General features: G+C 41.5%; 1 protein-coding gene across 2 annotated transcripts in view; it reads right to left on the reverse strand.

Moving 5' to 3' along the window:
- LOC134226463 (ankyrin repeat and fibronectin type-III domain-containing protein 1) overlaps positions 1 to 27,080 on the reverse strand; it is a 668,421-nt gene that overhangs the window by 482,597 nt on the left and 158,744 nt on the right. The window lies entirely within an intron of this gene.

A 27,080-nucleotide genomic window follows, 5' to 3' on the forward strand; every position in this document is an offset into this window, starting at 1 on the left:
TTGCGAACTTCTCTAACCAAGTACAATGAATCTATACCATCTGGTCAAAAGATATTTCAAGACAAAATTTTCAAAACGACTTATCTGCTTTTGTAAACAAAGATTCAAACGACGATTTGACGAATCTGATAGCTCTCCCACGCAAACCAACACCATCAACAGGTAGCGGAAACCTTTACCTACCTATTGGTGGTGTTGGTTTGCGTGGGAGAGCTATCAGATTCGTCAAATCGTCGTTTGAATCTTTGTTTACAAAAGCAGATAAGTCGTTTTGAAAATTTTGTCTTGATTTAGTCGAATGATGTTTCCTCAAATGGCACTTGGTCGGAAAAAAAATCGAAAACTGGGTGATTTCCTGGTCAATGTTTGAAAACTGTAAGCTTTTTTTTATTGATCTCAAGTTACGTTTTTATCTTTTTTTCTTTGGTAAGCCTTGTGGTAAGACGCACGGCTACAAAGCAAGACCATGCTGAGAGTGGCTGGGTTCGATTCCCGGTGCCGGTCTAGGCAATTTTCGGATTGGAAATTGTCTCGACTTCCCCGGGCATAAAAGTATCATCGTGATAGCCTCATGATATACGAATGCAAAAATGGCAACCTGGCTTAGAAACCTCGAAGTTAATAACTGTGGAAGTACTTAATAAACACTAAGCTGCGAGGTGGCTCTTTCTCAGTGTGGGGATGTAATGCCAATAAGAAGAAGATGAAATACTAAATTAATGCTGGTGATTTTTTATGAGTTTGCTTTTGATTCAACTAAAATAATGGTTATTCGTTAAAAATTTTATTCTAAAATAATTATTGTATAAATATTGAGTTGAAGAAACAGTATCAATTAAAAGAATAAGAAAACCATTTCCATTCGATCAAATGTCTCGACTAAACGTCCTTTCGACGAAATGTCATTCGACTAAATGCCCGTCAACTAAATGTTCCAAACCCGACTTCGATGAAGTATTGGCAAAATTGATTTTTGAGCTTGTGTCAAAAAATAGAACAGAGGCTATTTAACCATTAGTGCCCAATATTTTGCTATTTTTGTAGGTTTTCATATAATCCACCAAGATCTCCAGAAGTTTCTCTTTGCTCAGATCAAAATCCTCATTAGCTTTTGCATTCGTTATTTCCGCTGCCGATTGAACTTCCTCACGTCCACTGAATTCCTCCAATCAGTCCCTATTCAAATTGAACTAAAAATCTATTGACGAATTATCCATTTTACTAAATTGACTAAATTGACGCTTTCGACATTCGACTAAATTTCCATTCGGCTAAATGTCCTTTCAACTAAATGTCCTTTCGACTAAATGTGCATTCGACCAAATGTCCATTCGACTAAATGTCCATTCGACGAAATGTCCATTCGACTAAATGTCCATTCGACCAAATGTCCCTTCGACCAAATGTCCTTTCGACTAAATGTCACTCTACTAAGGTACACCGGGGCAAGATGCAACGGTTTTTTCAAAGTTGAAATTCGAAGTGCTGTAAAAAAAATCACCCTTTGATATATTTTGATTCCGTTTGCGGTGTTTGCTAGTTCGGGCCAAAGATTATACATAAAAAATAAGCAACCTTAATTAGCTTTTTCATAAATATTTTGTATATTTGAATTATTTTTTTATACGCATCGTTTCAACTTGCCCCTCTCATCGGGGCAAGTTGAAACACTGCGTTATATACAGACTTAAGCTTGTTTTGCCGTATTAATTACAAAATATATGTACTCAGTGAGACACAAGAAGCACGAGGATGTAAAGGTAACTATAATACTGCCAGGTTTCACATAAGAGTCCCGTGTAAGTTTTTGACTATTTTGATTTTCTTTCAGAAATTAGCTTAAGATTGTCTCTTGTAAGAAATTCGAAAACAAATCCCACTTTTGTTGTCTTTTGAAAATCACATTCCAGATTTTGATACTCTTTTACACCAAAAATAAACTTAAGTATGGTGCATTTAATTGTCCCACAGCAATATATACAAATAAAGAATATTTTGTAAATTTTTTTGGAAAGTTATCAATTTTTATCAATTTGACAAGAAAATGCATGGGACTCTTATGCGAATAAGGGCAGTCTACAACAAAGTCACAAGCGTATTTTCAGAGACCAAATTCTGGAGAACGCACTACGCTGAAAATTTATCAAATTGATTTCCTCCTACTGGTGACCACTCGGATTACTATTTATTTATTTATTTATTTTTTATATTATTATTTTTATATTTGCCTATTAAGGATGGTTCATTATTTGATTCACTTGTATATTGTGCACTTGATTAATTCGGTTGTGGCTTCTTCATAAATGCACATTAATTAACCAGCCAACATGTCTCTCATAAACTCTTCGATTGGAGAAATAGTTAGCTGGGGAAGTGAAAGGTGGAGTTAACGAAATGTTTACATACTCTTTGTTTTATTTTTCTGAGAGTCAGTGCTCAGTAGATTAAGAATCTCAAAACTGCAGTTTAAACATAACCCCTTTTCATTCTAGTGGAGATTGTAGGAGGGTTGCATTCATGACGGAATGGGCGGAAATTTATTACATTTATTTTCAAAAGTTTGCATGTTTTTATAAATTTATGTTTTCCGAAGGTATGTATTTACGGACCACGATGAATTCTGAAAAAAAATATCACTTTTAATTGCAAGGGTGACGTTTTGAATCGTTGTTTCAACTTGCCCCGCATCACGCATTTCTATTTGCCCCGATGAGTTAAACATGCGGAGCAATATCAAACAACCAAAATACAAAAATTAAAACGGCTCTTTCATCGATTTTTCATAATCATTTTGCTTTTTTTTTTTTTCCCTGTTGGGTATCTTAATCACTGCGACCATTTGTTAGATCTATTGTGATATATGCCCCATTTGATCTAGCTTTGTCAAGTTGACGCATCATTACTATTTAGAGCAATTGCATTTCCTTGACTACCAGCGTTATCCCAATGCGGTATTATGGTTCTGATGAATCGTACTACCATATTGGGACTTGTTCTCCAAACTTCTGAGGGTTCTATAAGCCCCCTATTGAAGAACTGTAATCTCTTTCTAATAATTGCCGGACAATGGCATAACAGATGTTCCGAGTCTTCGACAGGTGTTCCGCAGAAACGACATACATCATCTTGAAGTTTTCCTAACAGATTCAAGTGATATCGGCTCGAGCAATGGCCTGTTATAAGACCTGTATATGTGTTAAGATCTTTTTGAAAGATCTAAAATTTTGCGAGTGATAAATGCGTTTGGTGCGATGAAACGTTTAGATTGCCTCGCAATCAAGGTGTTTTCCAGATGTCCTCTATTTTAGAATGTTCCCAAGATTTGAGTTCCATTCTAAGAGAACACGCAGATACACCACAAAATGGTTCGGGACCTATGAATTGTCGAGATGAACCAAGTCTGGCCAGCATATCAGCTTGTTCATTGCCTTCAATGCCAAAATGACCAGGAACCCAATACAGGTTCACTTTGTTACGACTACCCAAGGTTTGGAGTGACTGAACACATTCCCAAACGAGTTTGAATGTGCATGTTGCTGATTTCAAAGCATTCAATGCTGCTTGACTGTCACACATTATGCAAATATTTGAATGCCTGTAATTTCGGCGTGAGCATAAATTAGAGCATTCAAGAATAGCCTGAACTTCAGCTTGGAAAACAGTTGGCCACTTGCCCATGGAAATCGAGATATTTATTCCTGGGCCAGTTACGCCTGCTCCAACTTGATCGTTCAGCTTTGAACCATCGGTGTAAAATACAATTGATCCTGAGCGAAGACTTGGTCCACCGTTCGCCCATATATTTCGCTCAAGATTAATTACATCAAAGCATCGATAAAAATTGTATTTTCTCCTCATCCAATCATCATTGCTTGTGATAAGTGAGTTGATACTTATTTTGTTTAGAATACTAAGATGTCCTTTTAGGTCACCTTCGAAGAGGTTTGAATCTCTCTTGACCTTCAAAGCACTCTTCTCTGCTTCTAATTGAATAAATTGATCCAATGGTAGTATGTGGAGCAAAGCGTCTAGCGCTTTATTCGGCGTGCTCCTCATTGCACCAGTTATTGAAAGAGTAGCTAATCTTTGAAGTTTTTCCATCTTCTTCTGAACCACCCTTTCTTTTGTTTTTGGCCACCATAGTAATGCGGCATATGACATTCTGGGTTTCACAATCGCCGTATAAATCCATTGAATCATTTTTGGCTTTAGTCCCCACTTTTTACCGAACGTCACCTTACTTATTCATAAAGCATTTGTAGCTTTGCTTAATACTTCCTCAAGATGTAAGTTCCAATTCAGCTTACTGTCAAGTCTAACTCCAAGATGCTTGACTGAGTTTGAAAGTTTCAAATCTTCTCCTTTCAACTTTAAAGTAGGAAGAGAATTATTTCTTCTCCTTGTAAACGCCACTAATGTGGCCTTTGAAGGATTTATATTTAATCTTTTCTTTTCACACCATAGTGTGATGAAATTTAGAGCGATTTGCATTCGGTCCGAAATAACACAGTCATATTTTCCTCTTACTAATATGACTATATCATCCGCGAAGCCAATTATTTCAAAGCCTCGAGCCTCCAGTTGTTTGAGAAGATCATCAACGATTAAAGACCACAATAGAGGTGATAGTACGCCTCCTTGAGGTCACCCTTTTACAGCTCTCACACTAATTGATGAGCTTCCAAGGTTGGCTGATATTTCTCTTTTGATAACATCTCGCCAATCCAATCAACAATACATACATCAAAACCTCGTTTTAACATAGCATTCTTCATTGAACTGTGAGATGTGTTATCGAATGCTCCTTCAATGTCAAGGAACGCTGCAAGTGAAATTTCTTTTGCTTCAAAAGTTCTTTCCAACTTTGTAACTAGCTTGTGAAGCGCTGTTACTGAAGATTTTCCCTCCTGATATGCAAACTGCTTTTTGCTTAGAGGAGTTTTCGTTAGATAAGATGATTTTATATACTCATCTATCAGTTTTTCCATTATTTTAAGTATAATGGACGATAAGCTGACTGGTCTGAAGGATTTTGGGCATGATTTATCCTTCTTATTGGCTTTTGGGACAAATGTAACCCGCACTTCTCTCCATGCAGTCGGTATATAGCCTAATATTAAGCTTGATCGGAACATCTTGGTTAATATGGGTGTTAAGATCACTTTTCCCTTCTGCAGTAGTACAGGAAAAATTCCATCCCTACCAGGAGCTTTGAAGGGTTCATAAGAATCAATCGCCCATTCAACTTTCTGTTCAGTAAATATTTCATTGGCCAGAGCGCTAGTATTGCTCCTGGTGTAATTCATCCCAGTGACTTTATTCGTTTGTTGAATATCTCTCCTGGCTTCATTTACACTAGTTTGCGTATCAGATGCATTCTGGTCTTCATGTGAATTAATGACTGAACACGAGAAGTGTGTTTGCATCATTATTTCTAATAGTTCATAAGTTGTACTGGTAAAAGACCCGTTGTCTTTTTTAATAGTTCCAAGACCATTTGTGTGATCCTTAGCAAGGATTTTCTGCAATCTAGCAGCTACTGGAGTACTTTCAATGTTTTCACAGGTGTGCCTCCAGTTTATCCTTTTAGATCTCCGAATTTCTCTATTATAAGAAGTGAGGGATTCTTTGTATTGTTCCCACTGTTGTGTACGTTTAGCCCGGTTAAAGAGTTTCCGGGTTCTTTTCCGCATCTTTTGCAAGTTACTGTTCCACCAGGGTACGTCTCTGTTTGAAGAACGTTCCTTAGCAGCACAGCTGACTTGAAAAGACTTCAGTATTAAGCCAGAAAATTGCTTAGAACTTTCATCTAGTCCACGATAAGAATTTGATGAGGTGCTCAAGTTTTCCGCCTCACTTATCAAATTTGAGATATAAAATTCCCAGTTGGTTTTCCTGGGATCTCTTCTGGTTTCTATGAGTTGATTTCCAGCCTCATATTCGAATAATATGTGCATGTGATCAGATAGAGATATTTCATCTGAAACATGCCAATTTGTGATTTTCTCCGAAAGTGTATGACTACACAAGGTTAAATCTAGAACTTCTTGCCTGATAGCATTTGAAAAGGTAGGTTTATTTCCCCTGTTACATATATCTACATCATTTTTTGCAATATAGTCGAACAGGTTCTCACCCCGTCTGTTGATATCCGAACTAGCCCATATTGTGTGATGAGCGTTTGCGTCACAACCGATAATGAAAGCTTTATTTTGCTTTCTGCAATATGAAATAAAAGCGGCTACTTCTGGTGGAGGCACATCATCAGCATCTCCTGGGAAGTATGCTGAGGCGACAAATATTTCCGTTTTCCCACTAATTGTCGGTACCTCCATCATAACCGCAACAATATCTCGATTAATAAACTCTGTTATTGGAATAAATTTTGCTTTTCCATTCACCAAAATTGCAGCCCTGGGAGGTTGCTGTCCTGTTTTGTAAATTATTTTGGATGTATTTGTAGGAATACCCATTATCCTACCGTTATTCGTCCATGGCTCCTGGATTAACGCAATATCCAGTTTGCTCTCAGCAAATCTCTTACAAAGTACAGCTGTCGCTCCCTTTGCATGGTGTAGATTTACTTGAATGAACTTAATTTTACTATTTTGCATTTTTGTTATTTGGATATAATTCCAGCATAATTCATAGTATGGCCAAAGATATTGGGTTTTCCCCGTGATTGTTTACTCTTCAAAGTCCTGGGATATTTACGTTCTGATTAATAAATCATTACATCATCGCCAGTATCTTTAAATGTTTTACTAATTCACGGTTAGCCCTATACTCTGGTCTTTCACTACTGATGATTCGATTTGTAAAACAAAACAAAATTGTATAATTATATAACTATGAATACACCAAGCCGCGATGTAATAAAATTATAGTATATAAATAAAAATATATAGATAAAAAATATATGTAGTAAAATCACAATAAATAAGACGATAAACTATAAGGCAAATAGAAACGATAAACTAATAAGACAAATAAAAAAAAATGGTTCAAGCAAATAAGCAAGTGTCAAAACATGTAAAAGAAAACGATTTAAATCGATGAATAGTAAAATAATCTATTGATGTATTTAAAGTTATATTATTAATACCGGTATAGAGCTTTTATGATCAGCGTCCCCTATTCTTGCCTTCTGTGCGGTATTGTTTTGCCGCCAGCAGCGCTGTGAGTTCTTCGTCTCACTGTCTCGCTGTGTTTTATCACTCGCTCGCCAAAGCAGAACAATAAAAACAGTTGTTGCTGTACCTACCGTCATCGCTCCATACGTTTGGATGGATAAGTCGAGTTAGCAATAAATTATATTTCACTTCGAAATAGCACTTTGGTGTGTCAATGATGTGGTATGAAACACACTTAACCACTAGTTTAATTAATGCTCATAGATGAACAAATAAATTATCCTTCACGGATCATAACTTGCATGCAAGATGAACTTGTCTTTTTGCACACTCTCACTTGTTTCCTTCCTAATAAGTTCACTTCACCGGGAGTTTTAACCATTAATTTATACTAAAATTTGCAGTCCTTCGCCTGCTTGCACAATTTACGCGATTGTTAGCACTTTATCTCCCGATTTACAATCCACTCGCGAATTTAATTACTCGATTTCGAAAGTAATTTCGGTTGATTTTTTATGCCGATACAATCACGTCACGAATAATCGGCAGTGTTGCCAATCATTTTGCTTATTCAACATTGAATGATTATCTACCGTTAAAATTTGATGAAACAACTCTTCCAAACATCGTTTGCGACCTGTTTCATTGGCACGTCAAATAGTTGTTTTGAATTTTGCAAAGGGTGAAAAATAAACAATGCCTGGAATTGGTTTTGAAAGCTACAATCTTCAGAGAATGGCAGTCAGAAGGTGCGTTTAGGGGAGTAGTTTGTTGAAAAAAATTATCAGAGCATTCGGTCATTTCCTATCTAAATCACAGCTTCCGTTTCAACTTACCCCGCATTTCAACTTGCCCCGGTGTACCTTAAACGTTATTCGACGAAATGTCATTCGACGAACTGTCCCAAAGCCCAGGGCTCACATAATTTCGGCGGAATGCCCTTTCGGATCGTTTGTGACATCCGCGAAGTAGAAAACTCAGTAAAACAAGTAACTTGCCGTTGCCCAAAGTTTGACATTCCTCGATCCAGCTACGGGATATCGACGAACATACGAGATGCCTTGGATGACGATTCCGCAAGCCCATCAGTCCCCATAGCTTCCATAAAAAATGGAGGGCTGTACTTCCAGATCTAGATCCAGCTTGGGCCTCCCAGGCACTCCAACCCGGGTTTAAGTCCCACCCACGGAGGTATGAGGGTCTGCCTTGTCTATCCAGGATTGTGAGTCCTTCTCCCTAGTGATCAGTTTCCCTAGATCATAAGTGCTCTGCTCCTCAACCATCATATCAACAAGGTCAGCTGGAGGGAATTTCCTCACCGGCTTCGTTAACATATTTTCTTCATATTGACACCAACCGACCAACTTCTGTGTAGTGGGAACACGATAGCTGTCACTCTTGCAGAGATCCATGCGTACTGCGACTTTTTTTCCTTTTTACTTGATTCGATGTTATGCGCTAAGTCTGGGTTTCCTAGTTGGCCGCAGTGATCCAACTTAGGAGAAGAGCGCGATTCAACCAGTGGCTTCCAGGATAACCGTTCAGCTACAGCTAGCTACCCGGCCGAAGTTTGTCGATGGGACTCCCCATCGTGGAAGACAATCTGGGCATAAAAGTATCATCGTTTTAGCCTCATGATATACGAATGCAAAAATGGTAACTTGGCTTAGAAACCTCGCGGTTAATGACTGTGGAAGTGCTAAATGAAGTGGTTGATGTAATGCCAATGAGAATGCATCTTTTGACTGAAATTAGGTTAAATATCAATATTTGCTTACCTAAAAGATTGCAAACTTTTTTTACGCTCAAAATTCAAAAATTCGCACCCTCTTCTTAAGCATTGATTCAATTTGTGCGCCCCCGTTTTGGGCACAAAAAAAGCTTTTGCAGTACCGCTTGATGGAAAATAAATTAAAGACACATACTTAAACAAAGGTCATTCACTTTCCAATCAAGTGGAAAGTGTCCGTTAAATTGCCCAATTACGAGTGGCGCCACAGAACCACCATAATGGATGTCAAATGTAATCATCTCCTCTACTCCCACTGGGGAATCACCTCCGTTATCAACCTATTCACTGTCCACCCCCAGGCTAAGTGACCGAATGATTGACCCGATAAGATTGGAAATCGTAAATGCGCCATCTCACGCCTCGGAGCGTTCAGGCCAATTCGAGAATCGATTTCTCACTTTCTTCTATTTCGAACCACCGTGTTCCTACTACTGATGATATTTTCATGTTCTAAATTGCCGTGCGCTTCCCAGAACTGAAGAAGCCACGATTAATTGGCGGAAAATTGAAAGCTTCTGACTCGATCGATGGACCACAGGCAAGCAGTCGAAATGGTCCTGTCGGTTGGTTGAGAATTCAATAACCAGATTTGATTCCTTCGCTAAGTTAATAATTTCATGTTGCAAGCACTTCAGTACATTTTTTTTCGAAGAGTTACAATTTCTCATCAATAGAGCAATCTGATTTGCGTTGCGTAACGAACAATTCATTTGATTACAAAGACAAACATGAACCAACCTATGAGCTAGGAAGTTGGCCCCAATTCCACTCTTCACGCACCAGCCTATTGTAATCGACAACGCAGTATTTTCATTCACCCACATTTCCCAAGTCGGCATAATTTTCCGCTGGCCTTTGACCGTGAATCAACAATTGCGAGGAAAGCCAAAGCGAGGGAATACAAACCCGCAGTACTACGCCTTGGCATCACAGTTCATTGGACCTAACCGCCGCCCGTTTGCTTCGCATAAATTTCTGTTTTGTTTGTACAAACATAGGTACAGGGCACCTGGTGGAAATGGTATTACATAATTGATTTTTGGTATCGCAAGTAGAATATCTCAGCTATTAATGAATTCTTTGTTGAAATCTCGTAGTCCCTTTTGTTGCGTGCAGTTTGTTTTCCCACCTCCATTCACTTCTAATAATAAATCAGAGTTACCTTTATAGCGCCCGCCGCAATATCGACAGCGTGTAAATGTTTGGCTCGAAGTTCAATCAAATTACCCCCAATTTGGATCACCCAGGCATCAGGTACCATCCTGATTGGAGTCATTAAGTTTATCTTTGGATGGGGAAAGGTTCGCTTGCACACAAAGTGGAGCCCCTTTTCTAATTCGGTCAGTGTGTTTACACTGGAGAGGCAGTAAAAGAGTCCGTAGTTTTTAGGTAAGCGTGAAGCGATAAACATGAATTACCTTTTAATTCGGGCTGGTACATAAATAGTTAATTCTTTCAGGCAAAACAATCTTTTTCTAAAAAGAAAGCCGTAAAAAAACTTTTATTTTATTTTATGCCTTTCTTGTTTGCGTAGCAGGAATGGTTTCAATCATGTAGTCATGGTTGAATCAATTCTCAATAACTCATCCCGGAAGATTTATTATTTATATATTTAGATCTTTAGTTGAGTAATGTTTCGAAAAGTCTCCTATGAAAAGCGTTGACCTGAGCCCAGTTTAGATTCATATCGACTTCCTATATATCTTTGTTGAGAATACTTATCAATTTCGTCTTCACTCTGTCGTAATGTGTGGCCGACCCACCTCCATTCTCACGATTTTGGCTGAAATCGGTTTTCGGAGCCCAGCATTCGAGATCTAGTTGTGACACCACCAGACCCGAATTATAAAACGTAGACATCGGTTGATGAATAGCTCCAGCTTATGCGTTCGAGTTTTTCCATGCAACTTTTAAACAATTATGAAAAAACTTGAACTTTAATTCATTTGTCATAAGACGAGTTTATACAATCCCATTGAATTCCACCACTTAATTGTATCTTGACAGATACGTATTTCGACCTCAACAGTAAGGCCGTCTTCAGTGTCTCGTACTTGACTCGACTTTTTTCTTTTTCTTATTGAACTTTGATTGTTTACAGCAACTAGTTTTTGAGAAATCAAGATTTTAACAGATGGGCGAAAACTGGGATGAGGTTAAAGGCTGAAGCAAGAGGCAAAGTCATGGCCAGCTATCCACGGATGTAGTACAAAAGGGTGAAAGACAGAAAGTCGAAATTCAGAAGGTCGAAACAAAAAAATCGAGTCAAAAGATCGAAGAGACGAAAGGTCGAAAGATCGAAGGATGAAATTACGATCGTAGGACAAAATATCGAAGGACAAAAGGTCGAAGGGTCAAATGTCGAATGTTCAAAAGGTCGAAGGGATTAGGAGCGTTAATCTCATGCTCAATATGTAAAGTTGCACTGTCCAAGTTGTTTGGTGTTATCAGACCACAATGCTATTACTTTAAATAAAGTTTTCTTGACCGGCCTTGTTCTCCACTAAAAGTAGGTAGGCGTGCGAGAACTATACATTGAATACCACTACTCTAAGCAACAGTCTATAAAATGACAGATTCTGCCATGATGATGAGTTTATTCCCCACGAGACAAATATGAAATTCAAGAATGGGACAAATCGACTTAATGTAGTATTCCTGATTTTTCGAAAAACAAAAAACACATTAAAGTAGAGCGCTCTGTGATGAATAGTTGAAATCTCCAAAAACTAACATGGGACAATTATGCGTAGAAGGGCAGTCATGCTGTTGACAAAAATGGCTTTTGAACTCCATAACTATGACTTATGATTAGCATTATAGTTTATATTGATATTAATTTTGGTTATATGTATCAACTACTCTTTACAAACTTCAGAAAATTTACTTTAATATTTTTTAAAATGTTTTTCGGGATAATGATCCAGCAAAATTTTCAAAAATGCCGTAAATTTATTTGAATAATGTATTTTTGAGATTCGCTTAATTCATCGTTTCTTAGGGCAACTTCACCAGTGGTCTACTCTTGGTCCAAATTTAAACCACATTTATAAAAAATAGACCACGCAAGACGCGTTCGCACCAGTCAGTGGTATATCTCGTTTGATGTGATTTCTAGCGGAACATGACAGATCGGCTGATAATTTAAACGGAGATTAAAAATATAACTTGGAAATTTGTTTCATAATTATTAAATTTTAATGAAACAGTGAAAGCAAACAATAGATTTTTTTCTTACAATGAAACAAATTGAGAAAAGCACAACTCAGACTTTGCAAACGCACGTATTACAAGCATTGAAAATGCGTCAAAAGTTTTGGACAAAAGAATTGTTTGTAAAGGAGGGACTAACTTTGCATCACTATAACATCATTCACTTGAGAAGTAGATATTTTGGACAAAAGAATTGTTTTAAAGGAGGGACTAACTTTGCATCACTATAACATCATTCACTTGAGAAGTAGATATTCGGTGCTTTCAAAAAATTTAAGTTGCCGTTTATACGATGTCTCCATAAAAGATAAACAATTTGAGCAATAAGGCCGATACAAATATAAAAATATATCTTTACCACTAACAGACCCTTCCCCCCAAAAATCAAATTTTTTGCACGAAAATACCATCTTGCGTGAGGGGGGTGGGGGGAGTGGTGATTCAACGATAACGTTTTGTGAATTTAGAAAAAAACACACTTAAACACAGTGGATCTCAACCTGGGGTACATGTACCCCTGGGGGTATCTCGGACAAAAATGAGTAATGGCGGATAAATTCGATTAAATACTTATTCATAAAGTTGTGTAACTTTCGAAAATTGCGTAATTTTTAATTTAAAAACCTTTGTACCCTACATAATATTTATGGCGATCAGCACATCAAAAGCTTTTAAATCCAGCCATTACAACAAGTATAGTGAATAAAGGGCTGTCAGGAAAAACGTAGAGGCTCGGAAGCCTCCTTTCAAGAGGCTCGGAAGCCTCCTTTCAAGAGGCTTGGAAGCCTCCTTTCAAGAGGCTCGGAAGCCTCCTTTCAAGCGGCTCGGAAGCCTCCTTTCAAGAGGCTCGGAAGCCTCCTTTCAAGAGGCTCGGAAGCCTCCTTTCAAGAGGCTCAGAAGCCTCCTTTCAAGAGGCTCAGAAGCCTCCTTTCAAGAGGCTCAGAAGCCTCCTTTCAAGAGGCTCAGAAGCCTCCTTTCAAGAGGCTCAGAAGCTTCCTTTCAATAGGCTCAGGCCTCCTTTCAAGAGGCTCAGAAGCCTCCTTTCAAGAGGCTCAGGAAGCCTCCTTTCAAGAGGCTCAGAAGCCTCCTTTCAAGAGGCTCAAAGCCTCCTTTCCAAGAGGCTCAGAAGCCTCCTTTCAAGAGGCTCCAGAAGCCTCCTTTCAAGAAGGCTCAGAAGCCTCCTTTCAAGAGGCTCAGAGCCTCCTTTCAAGAGGCTCAGAAGCCTCCTTTCAAGAGGCTCAGAAGCCTCCTTTCAAGAGGCTCAGAAGCCTCCTTTCAAGAGGCTCAAGCCTCCTTTCAAGAGGCTCAGAAGCCTCCTTTCAAGAGGCTCAGGCCTCCTTTCAAGAGGCTCAGGAAGCCTCCTTTCAAGAGGCTCAGGCCTCCTTTCAAGAGGCTCAGAAGCCTCCTTTCAAGAGGCTCAGAGCCTCCTTTCAAGAGGCTCAGAAGCCTCCTTTCAAGAAGGCTCCAGGCCTCCTTTCAAGAGGCTCAGAAGCCTCCTTTCAAGAGGCTCAGAAGCCTCCTTTCAAGAGGCTCAGAAGCCTCCTTTCAAGAGGCTCGGAAGCCTCCTTTCAAGAGGCTCAGAGCCTCCTTTCAAGAGGCTCAGAGCCTCCTTTCAAGAGGCTCAGAAGCCTCCTTTCAAGAGGCTCAGAGCCTCCTTTCAAGAGGCTCAGGAAGCCTCCTTTCAAGAGGCTCAGGAAGCCTCCTTTCAAGAGGCTCAGAAGCCTCCTTTCAAGAGGCTCAAGCCTCCTTTCAAGAGGCTCAGAAGCCTCCTTTCAAGAGGCTCAGAGCCTCCTTTCAAGAGGCTCAGGCCTCCTTTCAAGAGAGCTCAGGCCTCCTTTCAAGAGGCTCAGGAAGCCTCCTTTCAAGAGGCTCAGAAGCCTCCTTTCAAGAGGCTCAGAAGCCTCCTTTCAAGAGGCTCAGAGCCTCCTTTCAAGAGGCTCAGAAGCCTCCTTTCAAGAGCTCAGAGCCTCCTTTCAAGAGGCTCAGAAGCCTCCTTTCAAGAGGCTCAGAGCCTCCTTTCAAGAGGCTCAGAGCCTCCTTTCAAGAGGCTCAGAAGCCTCCTTTCAAGAGGCTCAGAGCCTCCTTTCAAGAGGCTCAGAGCCTCCTTTCAAGAGGCTCAAGCCTCCTTTCAAGAGGCTCAGAAGCCTCCTTTCAAGAGGCTCAGAAGCCTCCTTTCAAGAGGCCTCAGAGCCTCCTTCAAGAGGCTCAGAAGCCTCCTTTCAAGAGAGCTTGGAAGCCTCCTTTCAAGAGGCTCAGGAAGGCTCCTTTCAAGAGGCTCAGAAGCCTCCTTTCAAGAGGCTCAGAAGCCTCCTTTCAAGAGGCTCAGAGCCTCCTTTCAAGAGGCTCAGCCTCCTTTCAAGAGGCTCAGAAGCCTCCTTTCAAGAGGCTCAGAAGCCTCCTTTCAAGAGGCCTCAAAGCCTCCTTTCAAGAGGCTCAGAAGCCTCCTTTCAAGAGGCTCAGAAGCCTCATTTCAAGAGGCTCAGCAGTCTTCTTTCAAGAGGCCAGAAGCCTCCTTTCAAGAGGCCCAGAAGCCTCCTTTCAAAGGCCCAGAAGCCTCCTTTCAACCTCCTTTCAAGAGGCCCGGAAGCCTCCTTTCAAGAGGCCCGGAAGCTTCCTTTCAAGAGGCCCGGAAGCCTCCTTTCAAGAGGCCCGAAAGCCTCTTTTCAAGAGGCCCGAAAGCCTCTTTTCAAGAGGCATGGAAGCCTCTTTTCAAGAGGCATGGAATCCTCCTTTCAAGAGGCATGGAAGCCTCCTTTCAAGAGGCATGGAAGCCTCCTTTCAAGAGGCCCAGAAGCCTCCTTTCAAGAGGCCCAGAAGCCTCCTTTCAAGAGGCCCAGAAGCCTCCTTTCAAGAGACCCAGAAGCCTCCTTTCAAGAGACCCAGAAGCCTCCTTTCAAGAGGCCCGGAAGCCTCCTTTCAAGAGGCCCGGAAGCCTCCTTTCAAGAGGCCCGGAAGCCTCCTTTCAAGAGGCCCGGAAGCCTCCTTTCAAGAGGCCCGGAAGCCTCCTTTCAAGAGGCCCGGAAGCCTCCTTTCAAGAGGCTCGGAAACCTCCTTTCAAGAGGCTCGGCAGCCTCCTTTCAAGAGGCTCGGCAGCCTCCTGTCAAGAGGCTCGGCAGCCTCCTGTCAAGAGGCTCGGCAGCCTCCTGTCAAGAGGCTCGGCAGCCTCCTGTCAAGAGGCTCGGCAGCCTCCTGTCAAGAGGCTCGGCAGCCTCCTGTCAAGAGGCTCGGCAGCCTCCTGTCAAGAGGCTCGGCAGCCTCCTTTCAAGAGGCTCGGAAGCCTCCTTTCAAGCGGCTCGGCAGCCTTCTTTCAAGAGGCCCGGAAGCCTCCTTTCAAGAGGCCCGGAAGCCTCCTTTCAAAAGGCCCGGAAGCCTCCTTTCAACCTCCTTTCAAGAGGCCCGGAAGCCTCCTTTCAAGAGGCCCGGAAGCCTCCTTTCAAGAGGCATGGAAGCCTCCTTTCAAGAGGCATGGAAGCCTCCTTTCAAGAGGCATGGAAGCCTCCTTTCAAGAGGCATGGAAGCCTCCTTTCAAGAGGCATGGAAGCCTCCTTTCAAGAGGCATGGAAGCCTCCTTTCAAGAGGCCCGGAAGCCTCCTTTCAAGAGGCCCGGAAGCCTCCTTTCAAGAGGCCCGGAAGCCTCCTTTCAAGAGGCCCGGAAGCCTCCTTTCAAGAGGCCCGGAAGCCTCCTTTCAAGAGGCCCGGAAGCCTCCTTTCAAGAGGCCCAGAGCCTCCTTTCAAGAGGCCAGGCCTCCTTTCAAGAGGCCCGGAAGCCTCCTTTCAAGAGGCTCAGCAGCCTCCTTTCAAGAGGCCCGGAAGCCTCCTTTCAAGAGGCCCGGAAGCCTCCTTTCAAGAGGCCTGGAAGCCTCCTTTCAAGAGGCTCGGCAGCCTCCTTTCAAGAGGCTCGGCAGCCTCCTTTCAAGAGGCTCGGCAGCCTCCTGTCAAGAGGCTCGGCAGCCTCCTGTCAAGAGGCTCGGCAGCCTCCTGTCAAGAGGCTCGGCAGCCTCCTGTCAAGAGGCTCGGCAGCCTCCTGTCAAGAGGCTCGGCAGCCTCCTGTCAAGAGGCTCGGCAGCCTCCTGTCAAGAGGCTCGGCAGCCTCCTGTCAAGAGGCTCGGCAGCCTCCTTTCAAGAGGCTCGGCAGCCTCCTTTCAAGAGGCTCGGCAGCCTCCTTTCAAGAGGCTGGGCAGCCTCCTTTCAAGAGGCTGGGCAGCCTCCTTTCAAGAGGCTGGGCAGCCTCCTTTCAAGAGGCTCGGCAGCCTCCTTTCAAGAGGCTCGGCAGCCTCCTTTCAAGAGGCTCGGCAGCCTCCTTTCAAGAGGCTCGGAAGCAGCCTCATTTCAAGAGGCTCGGAAGCAGCCTCCTTTCAAGATGCTCGGAAGCAGCCTCCTTTCAAGAGGCTCGGAAGCAGCCTCCTTTCAATAGGCTCGGAAGCAGCCTCCTTTCAAGAGGCCTCAGCAGCCTCCTTTCAAGAGGCCTCAGCAGCCTCCTTTCAAGAGGCTCAGCAGCCTCCTTTCAAGAAAACTCAGCAGCCTCCTTTCAAGAGGCTCAGCAGCCTCCTTTCAAGAGGCTCAGCAGCCTCCTTTCAAGAGGCTCAGCAGCCTCCTTTCAAGAGGCCTGGCAGCCTCCTTTCAAGAGGCTCAGCAGCCTCCTTTCAAGAAGGCTCAGCAGCCTCCTTTCAAGAGGCTCGGCAGCCTCCTTTCAAGAGGCTCAGCAGCCTCCTTTCAAGAGGCTCAGCAGCCTCCTTTCAAGAGGCTCAGCAGCCTCCTTTCAAGAGACTCAGCAGCCTCCTGTCAAGAGGCTCCAGAAGCCTCCTTTCAAGAGGCTCAGAAGCCTCCTTTCAAGAGGCTCAGCAGCCTCCTTTCAAGAGGCTCGGCAGCCTCCTTTCAAAAGGCTCGGCAGCCTCCTTTCAAGAGGCTCGGCAGCCTCCTTTCAAGAGGCTCGGCAGCCTCCTTTCAAGAGGCTCGGCAGCCTCCTTTCAAGAGACTCGGCAGCCTCCTTTCAAGAGGCTCGGCTGCCTCCTTTCAAGAGGCTCGGCTGCCTCCTTTCAAGAGGCTCGGCAGCCTCCTTTCAAGAGGCTCGGCAGCCTCCTTTCAAGAGACTCGGCAGCCTCCTTTCAAGCGGCTCGGCAGCCTCCTTTCAAGAGGCTCGGCAGCCTCCTTTCAAGAGACTCGGCAGCCTCCTTTCAAGAGGCTCGGCAGCCTCCTTTCAAGAGGCTCGGAAGCACCTCGCACAGAAAAAAATAATAAAAAATAAACAGCGCGTAAAACTTGACATGCCGAAATATACGCTATTCTACGCTGAAATTGTCGTCTTCCTAAAAAGATTGCTTACAACTTGTATGCAATATCGACGATTCACGTTAAATATTGTATACATTTAGGCTATATCCTTTGTGCAATTACGCCAATAATGACGTTCCATTTATGGGCATGATTTTTAGCGTAAGTTTCAGTGGATTTTTCTATCTGTGCAGAAGCCTCCTTTCAAGAGGCTCGGAAGTCGGAAGCCTCCTTTATAAGAGGTACATTGCAATCAGATTTTTTTTCGGGGTTTCCTCCAGGATTTATAAAAAATCTGCGAAAAACATTATTAAGAACAATATTGGCGTAAACAAACAAATTTGAGGCAAAATATTTAGTTTGGTGGATCGTGTGCACCATTGTCCCGTGCCCCAGTTGAACTCCGCTAGTATAAATTATTCAGTTCTGAATTATCATGGAGGAAAGTTGAAGTATAGCTAAGACGAATTTAATGTGTTCAATGTTACATGTTCAAGATCCTGTAAATACATATATGGCGCATCGTTGCGCATATGAATTGTGCACCCAAGAATCCAAACAACTTGGTTTGCTTGAGCTTTTAAATTAATTACGTTTATGGCAGCGCACTCTAATTATCTATCTCTATGTTGAAGAAGGGCCGGTAATTCAATATAATGGTCCTTCGAAGGACCAAATGATGGGTAGCCGGCATACCTCCTTCGTTTTCAATCAGTAGGTCCTTGATCTCTCTTCAACACTGATACTCTTCCCTTTCACTTTAAATTGAAGCTTGACAGAAGTTTGTTCGATTCAAATCGTAACGAATTCCCCACCGCTCGCTTTTTAAAATCAATTTCTACATAAAAAGTTTTAATTTCTGCCGTATATCAATGGAACTATCAATTCTATACTTTTGCCTTTAACTCTGTACATCTGAGTTTGGAAGATGATATATATATATTAGTATTTCGATATATTTGCAGTTAACCTTACGGTTAACCTTACGCAGAAGTAATCTACGCATCTCATAAATCAAAGAGATCCGAATGTTTTTAAATTGTTTTGGTGTATGAATGCACCATTTTTTCTACAGATAAATCCACTTCAAGATTGTTATGCGTATAGCCTTTTTTTAAGGGGCCCTCCTTAGCCGTGCGGTAAGATGCGCGGCTACAAAGCAAGACCATGCTGAGGGTGGCTGGGTTCGATTCCCGGTGCCGGTCTAGGCAATTTTCGGTTTGGAAATTGTCTCGACTTCTCTGGGCATAAGAGTATCATCGTGTTAGCCTCATGATATACGAATGCAAAAATGGTAACTTGGCTTAGAAACCTCGCAGTTAATAACTGTGGAAGTGCTTAATGAACACTAAGCTGCGAGGCGGCTCTGTCCCAGTGTGGGGATGTAATGCCAATAAGAAGAAGAAGAAGAAGAAGAAGCCTATTTTTCATCGGTGAATTCTATATTCTTATTTAAAAATATATCCCACTTACGAAATTTCCATTTTTAGACTTTTGAAAGCATTCTTAAATAAATCCAAGGAGTTTTTAATTTTTTCATTTTAAAAATATTTTTTGGTTCAATCAAAGGTAATTGCCTATTTCCGGGGATTAAACCAGCCGACTTGGACGTTAATTTACAATGTTATGAAAACTCATATGTGAATATGTACGTTATGTGGAAGATATTGATTTGGAAAATGTATTGGAGGTAACCACTTTCCCTTCGATGGGACTCGAACCCATGACCCTACAGTACGCTAGACTGGTGCTTTAACCAACTAAGCTACGAAGGACCTCCGTCGGCCTTCGCAACCTAGCGGCTACTGAACGAGCTCGAGATTCCCAAATTGGACGCATAGTCAAATCACTCGCAATCCATTTCTCAAGCCAATACTTCCACATGTGGAGCGTGAGTATTTAGAATGTCTGGCGGCTATACACATTCTTCATCAGCAACGGTACTGATCAAGTGTATGTGTATAGCCGCCAGACATTCTAAATACTCACGCTCCTCTAATGTGGACGTGTACAATACACATGTGGAAGTATTGGCTTGATAAATGGATTGCGAGTGATTTGACTATGCGTCCAATTTGGGAATCTCGAGCTCGTTCAGTAGCCGCTAGGTTGCGAAGGCCGACGGAGGTCCTTCGTAGCTTAGTTGGTTAAAGCACCAGTCTAGCGTACTGTAGGGTCATGGGTTCGAGTCCCATCGAAGGGAAAGTGGTTGCCTCCAATACATTTTCCAAATCAATATCTTCCACATAACGTACATTTTCACATATGATTTTTTATAACATTGTAAATATTTTTTATTATCTCCTCTTGACTCTTTGAAGACCAATAGGTGCTACGTTTTGACAAGGCAAGTGAGTTGAACAACTCAGTTGAATTCAATTGACTTGCCAAAATTTGAACTTGTTCAACTTTATTTTCGTTCAAGTGAGTTGAATGACGGTGTTTAGACGTTCAATTTGTATTCAATTCGAGCGACTTGTTCAATTCACTTGCCTTGTCTAAAATTTGCATAAAAATGTGCTTGTGAAAAAATCCGTAGATTTCCGCAGAAATTTTCAAATTTCCGTAGTTTTTATCTACGGATCCGTAGATCCGTAGAAAGCATTCAATTCCCTAAAGCTACTGAAATTTCCTTAGATCTGGCATCGCTGATTCAGCGTGTGTTTATAGATTCACACCTCAGCGTGTCAATCGGCGAGCAGCAAACCATGACTCTGCCTCTCCTTGTCAGATCGGAGAGTCGCTGTCATAATTTTGTTCCGGTCATTTTAGGGGCACACAGATTCAATCAGATACTCGTATCTCTCGTATACCCTCTGTGTACATCAGAAAAATTAAGAACCTAAAAAAAGTTGCTGCTCCAGCCAGTTAGACACACCCGCCGAGACCTACCGCTCGATTAGCTGATTCTCGGTCCAAGGCCTATCGCTCGGATCGCTGATCGTCGTTCGTTGCTGTTCTGCTGCTGTTAGCGGTCTCGCTACCGCTTCACATGTGCTGGGTGGTGTCTGCCGGGCTGGTAGCTGCTGGGCTGGGCTGGTCTGGTAACTGCTGGGCCACTGGTCTGCTCGCTCCTTGTCGAATGCCCCGGTCTTCGATTTTGCATCCTTTGGTTTTTTTTATTGATTGTATAATTCACTACACGAAGTTTAAATTTTTAACTCAATAGTAAGTATAGCTTTCTCACTCTTGAAAGCAATCATAAGTTGTCTTCAAAGTTGTCGAAGAATGTTGATAGACTTCCACAACAATAAATGTTGCAAATGTGATTTGTTTTAAGTTTTCTATAGATTTCCCAAAGTTTATTTAATGCTTGTGAAACATGTATCAACACAATAGGCCTAGTGTGAGAAACGCGATGCCATTACGCCGTATGGTTTTTTTGCCCAGCATGCATGGATTCCGTCAGAGAAATATCATTGTAATACACGAGTAAAAGACACAATGTGTTCAGAGCTCCCGAGAAAGTGCAAGGATTTCTTTTATCACCATTCAACGTTTAGCATCTATTCAGCAGCCTATGTCAGCAAATAGGTTCGTTTCTGAGTTAGTCCATCCGGCAGCGTGACTCACACTTTGAATGTATTATTATTACAGGAATAAAAACGGCATCTGCTATGCTGGGGATGCTCCAAAAGTCACATTTTCCATTATTTCCCTGGGTAGCTGTCTCGTGTTCATGGCGTCTGGCGTCAGGCTGCGTGGGGATTCGACATCGCCTTACAAGATTTTGCACTCGTGTTCGTTCATCCTGATTTTGTTTGCACTGGAACATGCCAACTGGGTCCCAAGTCGAGTCGTCTTGATACAAGCCATGCCCCGACTGCCCTGACCTTAACCGCCAACTACTTGTCCCCCCTTTCAACCCGGTGTCAAGGTGAACGGCGGCAAATATGTTTATAGCAATCGGAGAGTTCGCTAGTTGATGGCGGTTGCCGCATGGAAACTCGCTTCGCTCCGGGATCCGGGCTCGTCATCTTGCTTCCCATTGCTATTTGCCATTACGCCTTTGTGATCCTGTAAGTGCGCAAACATACATACGGGCCAACAATAATTTTACCTCCTTTAGATGTCGTGCTCTGGTAGCAGGCAACATTCGCTATTTCTATCATAAACCTTATAACGTAAGTATTCAAACCGTTCCCAATTTTTATCTATTCGACAAAATCGTACGTCAGGTGTATTACGTCAGTTTATTATAAATTGATTGATTATCCTGGAAACAAGTTTGTTTCGAGACGACGAATTTCAAAATTTGGTTTTGACTTTTGCTTAGGTTTCACATTTTATTTCTTGGATTTGATTGTAGATCCAAATTACATAAATAGTTGTAATGTTATCAGTTGTTAAACTAAATAATAAAAATCGCTTATCATAGTTCCATAACAAAGCAAATAGGAATGAATTAAATAGATTGAGAACTACTAATACAAATGGTAGCGAATATGAAGTTGCATTTATGACGGCAATGGGTAAACACCACCAGCACTGTGGAAGACAATACCACCATCCAACCAACGGGATCTCATAACGTGGCACGTTTTTTATCCGGATATCAACTTTAGCATTCGGTGAACAAGCGTTGTTGGTTCGATGCCGCAGTAGTGCCGTCACACCAGCTAACGGAACTCTGTCAAGATCCAATTTGCACCGGCGGTCGGAAGTAGCGATGACAACTTCACCTTGCAGTTGCAGTCTTGCTTTCGAACGACAGCGCAGACAGTTATGAAGAAGAATGCGCAAGGATGCATCCGGCCAGGCTCCAGTCATAAGTTTGGGGAGAAATGTGTGCTTTGTTGTCGCACTTGTGCTTGTGGGGAAGTAATTACAGATCAAGTGCTTGTTAAATTTACTCTGCCTCCTCCCACTAGCGGCGGACTTGTACTTACTATGAAAGCCCTCGTGAGCGACGGGAAATGTCTCAGTACTGCTGCACCACATGGCTCATGGGCTATGTTGGACAAGGAACAAGGCTATCTTGTCCTGAGAGGATTGGTGGAGCATGCTGTTCCAATGGCAGTGTTTACAGGATAATTAAACTAGTTGTCAGGAACAAGTGCAATCGTCTCTATTAACTGCATGCAACGGAGGGCGGTATGATTTGTTAATTACTTTGGGCCGTTGAAGCTTGTCGACGGAGACATGCCTGGTGACAGTTTTAAAATTGTTCAACGCTTTGGAATATTTTATACGTAGTTTATGAAAGGCTGGTCTGGATGGTCAGTTATAGATATTTTCCAATATTCTTAACCCTTCCCTTACTAACCCTCCTTTCGAAAACTAAAATAAAAATCTTTTTGGCTATAACTTTTATGTCTTTCAACTTTTTTTTGCAGCTTTCTCTAAAAAAACGGAATTTTTGAAGGAATTTTTAAAACTCAAATCTCACTTCTCACAGGTCACTTTCAACTTCACACTACGCACTTCTCGGTCCTCAGAGTGCTTCCCTAACAGTGCAGCGACCAGGGTTTAGCTCTTGAATACATTACACACGACACGATCCAAATGTAAAGGTTTAATTTGGAACACCAAGTATGACGATTTCTTGTTTCCCAATTGTGCTTATTGTACGTCTCGCATGAGGTGAGGCGTTCCGAATGAAATAAGCATTGTCGATACCTTCCATTGCAATTACATAGTCGTCTCACGGGAGAATTGTTGCAATTCTCGAGTCACGCCTGACGTAGAATAAGCACAAATGTTGACCGCTCCATTCACGTTCCAACAACTGTGTTCGTACCGCGTGAATCGTCCCTCGCTCGGGAGTGTTCGCTCAGCAAGTCCAAAGTGATGGAGTGTAGCAATAGTGTAGACAATCGGAACGAGAAAAAGGTAAAGGTTTGCATCAAAGATACGACCGTTGAACGTAGAATTACGTATAGTGCGATACTGGATGCGAAATATGATCATCAACATTTTATGCTAATGGCTAATGGTGTAGGCAATTTACTTTTAAAGTGCAATTTCAAAAATGGCTGGCGAAATTGAATTTTTCAATAGTTAAATGCATTTAATCAATTGTTTATAATAGTTGTATTGGATCTTAGAGAGTTAACTGATCAATTCATACCAAGATCTCCGGAATCAGTTGAAAAACGGCTGAGTTATTGGCTCGTCCTTCCTGACCTCTTTTCGTGACGGTCCCAAATTTGAAACTTTGGAATGTCTTCCCTATCTTACCGAAGGACGTAATTCTACGTCAAAAAATGACCCGGTAGGGATGAAACCAGAAAAATAGTGTTTTGGACAGGTACACACCTTGTGAGCCTGTAAAACAGGCCTTGCACTTCCAATCCCAGCAGGTTTATCGGGTAACGTCGAATGGCGCCATCTCCGCTCTTACAGTTGGGCAGTGATGGCTACATCCAATATTATTCACAGACACACAGACACATTCACGATGCAACTATGGCGAGCCTGTTTTAATTGTGATACTACGAGAGTATGGCGAGAATCCTTTGTTAGTAACTGCACCAATGATGGCCGTACCGACGCCGCGTTGACTCTTTGGAACACAATCCTAGTCACGACCGCAATGTTGTGACCTACCGTATGCGTTCCGTCCCTCGATTGACCAGATCAGAAAAAAGGTTTCACTGTTGTAGCACAATCGAACCCCAGATTCTCCTTCTCCTCACAGGTGCACCAACTGCGTTTATGACAATGGCGACGGTGGCAAAGATGATAGTTTTTAGCAGTTCCAGCAGGTAAGTAAATATCGCTAATTTACCACAAACCACTCGTTTTAACTTAAAATTTTATAAGAATTTTGTACAATTCACTGCAGTCGGACTAAGGCGCCGAGCGCAACTTGTTGCTAGCAAATCGGATGAGCAATGAGTAATTTTGTATTGCGGTTTTGAAATTAGTATTTTGGACATTTTGGACGACAAATTTTCAATAGGAATCAATGGAACAGGATTCTGCGTCGAATGCAACCTGTTGCGAGTAAATCGGTTGAGGCTATATGTAAAAAAGTGAGCTAGATTTTTTTACACACACTTCGTGAAAAAAAGTATTTTGGCCATAACTTTCCAGCTCATAGTCCGATCTGGCAATGGAAACAATGGAATAGGATTCTGCTTCAATTGCAACCTGTTGCGAGTAAATCGGTTGAGGGTAACAGCAAAACAAGTAAGCTAGACCTTTTTACTCGTTTCTGAGCATGAGCAGGATGACTGTACAATTCGTAGTTGCTACTCCACGAATTTTATAGATTTGCAGGATTGACCACTTGATTCCAAAGTTGTTTTGGATTTAAAATGGGTTATTTCTCATAACGCATACTTCGAAAATGATTATGATTGAAAATGACGCATAAACTGTGCCAAATTTACAATTAAGTGTGCTAAATTTGATCAGAAATGTGTTCGGTCCAAAATATGGCCTATATTCCGGATTCCGGACGTTCCGCCGGAACGGTCACTTTTCCGAATAGACGGAAACCATTCGCATGATATCGCACACACATCAAACTTCATGATGTCATAAGTTTTGGCATTCTATGATGGTACACCCTCAGAAATCCATATAAAACATTCGATAATTTTCATACAAAATGGTTATGTTTGAAGATCATATTCTCGATATCTAGCGAATAGATTGAGGACACTTTTGGCATCCCAGCCAAAAATGACCTAAACATTCAATTGATGATTGATTTTTGAACGCAAGTTTACTGAAAGCCACATTTTAGTTGAAAATAATTAATAAGCCACCACTTTTATATGAAGCTCCATACAAGTGTAGTGGCTTTATAATAATTTCCAACTGAAACGTGCCATTTCAGTAAACATTCATACAAAAATCAATCATCAATCGCTAGAAATTGAGATTTTGTTCTTCAAACAAGAACAATTTATAGTGATGAACTTAATCTAGAATTGAAGAAATGACTTTAAAAAAGTTTAAAAAATGACCATTTTGTATGAAAATCAGTGAATGCTTTATATGTAATTATTGGGAAATAAATAAAATCCATCGTGGCGGCACACCAAACTTCATGATTTCAAAAGTTATGGCATTATATGCTAGTTTTGTACTTTCTAGGCCATACAGTAAACTCTCCCTTATTCGATGTTGAATTGTTAGTATTATTTCCTTATTAAGTGAAGGGAGAAGTAAGATGTTCCAAGTGAACAGTGAACAGTGAGAACTGAAAATTGAGAAACGAGATGTTCGCAGTGAGTACAGGGTAGTGAGAAGTGAGTACTTAGTAGTGAAATGTGTGCAATAACAAATGAGAAGTGAGTAGTGGTAAGTGAGAAATGAGACGTGAGAAGTGAGTGGTGAGAAGTGAGATGCGAGTAGTGAGGAAAACAGAAGCAAGAGGTGAGCAGTGAGGGATGATAATTGAGATGTGAGAGGCGATATGTTGAGAAGTGAATGGTGAAGTTAAGGACAGAAAAAAATAAGGAAGAAAAGATTAGGAAGAAGTAATAAGAAAGAAGCAAAAAGCAAGAAGAAAGAAAGACGAAGGAAGAAGGAAGAAATGAGAAGAAAGAAGGGAGAAGGAAGAAAGAAGAAGGAAGAAAGAAGAAGAAAAAAAGGAAAGGAAGAAGAAGGAAAAGGAGTGAAGGAATAAAAAAGGAAGGAGAATGAATGACTAAGGAAGATAGTAAGATAAAAAAGGATGGTAGCGGAAGAACGGAAAAAGGACGAAATAAGGGAAACCGTAAAGGTAAAGGAAGAAGGCAGAGAGAAAACATTAGAGAAAACATTAGGGAAATAAGCGAAGAAAAAATAAAAAAGGAGAAGGAATAAAGAAGAGCAATGAACGAAATTGGAAAGAATAAGAAATAATTTCCCATAGTAAGTTCTCACTCATCACTCCTCGGTAGTCAGTACGCAATTCTCACTTCTTATTTCTCAGTTCTTAAAAACAAATCCAGAAACAAGTCCTGAAGTGTTTCTTGAGTGAATTCATGGAAAAATTGCGGGGGAATGCTTTGAAAATTTTCATGAACTTCTGACAGGAATATCTGGGAGAATTGCTGAAAAAGTCTCCGTGAGAATTTCTTTTTAAAAAAATCCAGAGGCACTTCCGGCGGTACTCTTGGAGAAATTTACGAAGGAGGAATTGAAGAAACTTTCAGAAGCTGTTTTGAAAAAAAATCTAGAGAAATAACCAGGTGGGTTTCCAAAATATTTTTGTTATGAATTTCTAGGAGAATTCCTGAAGGAGTTTCCTAAGAATGTCAGAACCATTTTCAAGGGAAATTCTCGGAAAATACTTCTTAGATTTTCTGAGACTATTTCTGGAAGAATGTGCAGAAGATTTCTTGGTTAAATTCGCAGTTGAATTTTGACAGGATTTTCTGGTAAAAAAAATCCTGGCCGAATATCCTGAAGAATTCCCAAAAAGTGAGCTTAGGATTTCTTGGGGAACTTTCGAAGGATTTTATTGAAGTAAATCAGAGGAAAATTCCTAGGTATTATTGGAAGAATTTCCGAGGAGTCCCTAGATGATCTCCCGGAGGGCTATCCTAGGAAAAAAAAACAGGAGGAACTTCCCGAAAAGATTCGTGGAAAAACTTCTGGAGGAATTCATAGAGGAACATTGAAGAAAATTCCTGGAAGATCTTCTGGAGCAACTTGCCGGGGATTTACGAAAAGAATTCTGGAACTTCTGGACGAATTCTAGAAGGAGCATAAAAAAGTGAAGCAATTTT

The sequence above is a fragment of the Armigeres subalbatus genome, chromosome 1 (assembly GCF_024139115.2).
Source record: "Armigeres subalbatus isolate Guangzhou_Male chromosome 1, GZ_Asu_2, whole genome shotgun sequence".
NCBI lineage: Eukaryota > Metazoa > Arthropoda > Insecta > Diptera > Culicidae > Armigeres > Armigeres subalbatus.